The following is a 1321-nucleotide window of genomic DNA, read 5'->3' as shown; positions in this document are numbered from 1 at the left end:
GACATTCACAACAACTTGGACACTGGCCTAGCTACATCGGACCACCTGACAGTGATCGCCATCTGCTAAGGTTGCCAAATCTGGGTTGGGAAATACCTGGAGACTTTGGGGGTGGAGCCAGGAGAGGGCGTGGTTTGGGGAGGAGAAAGGCCTCAAAATAATACAATGCCACAGAGTCGACCCTTCAAAGCATCAATTTTCTCCAGGGGAGCTAATCTCAGTCGGCTGGGGATCAGTTGTAAAAGCAGGAGATCCCCAGGCCCCACCTGGAGGCTGGCAACCCTACCATCTGCACTCAACTGCGCTTCATGTATATCATCTGTTATATGAAATTTTATAATATTGTATTTACATATCTATGTTTTATTGTGTTTTAATCTGTTGTACGCCACCTTGAGCCTCCGTGAGTAGGCAAGGTGGGATATGAATCAAACTAAATAAATAAATGGATAAATAAATAAATAGATAAATAAGCAGCAGCTGGGAATGGTTGGGGTGGCAGATCAGGCAGATCAGGGTGCTTGTTAAGGCAAGGCTTAAAAGCTGCTGGGAGAGGTGGGTGGAACAGTAAGGGGGGGTGTCTCTGAGCTGTGAGGCAGGAAGAATACTGTTGGCTACCTCCTTGCATTGAATGTCTGAAGGACCCAGTAAACATCTGGCTGAATTGACCAGAGAGTCCCGCTATAGCTATAGCACCACTAAAGATGGTGGGTGAGTAATTTACCCTTGCCGGCGGGGGAGCCTTGCCGGGCTCTGGAAGCTCTCCCAGGACGTGTGCGTGTGTGTGCCACCAGCACGTCACAGGAAGTGACGTGCTACGTCGCTCATGTTGGGGGCGTGGCCCAGATCGTCGGGGGAAAACCATATGGTTTCTCCCCCGATGATCTGGGCCACGCCCCCAACGTGAGCTTCGGGGGGCGGGGTTCCCCCCCGGGGCCCGATTCCGCCACGGCAGAAATTGGGCCTCCAAAGCGGGGGATTCCCCGCCCCCCGCCCCCACTTGACAGCCATAATTATATATTAAAAAATATGTTTTATCTGAATAAAGTAAGGGAGCATATTGAGAAGAGGGTTTTATTCATTCTTTCTCCCTGATTTACTTTTCAGTGTGCATGAAGCTTTCTTTTTTTAAGTGGGGGAACATGCTAAAACATAGAACATCACTGTTCTTTTAAGCAGAATAGATTGAGGAGGAGACAGAGCTTAGTGATAGAGCATCAGCTCTGTGTGTAAAAGGTCCTAGATCCAATCCCTACCATTAGAGCCAATTTGGTGTGGTGGTTAGGAGCGTGGTCTCTAATGTGGGAGAACCGGGTTCGAT

This window comes from Gekko japonicus, unplaced genomic scaffold, assembly GCF_001447785.1.
Source record: "Gekko japonicus isolate JY-2015 unplaced genomic scaffold, Gekko_japonicus_V1.1 scaffold1785, whole genome shotgun sequence".
NCBI classification, from domain to species: Eukaryota; Metazoa; Chordata; class Lepidosauria; order Squamata; family Gekkonidae; genus Gekko; species Gekko japonicus.
The sequence above is the reverse complement of the archived record's forward strand: the minus strand, read 5'-3'. Positions refer to the sequence as shown.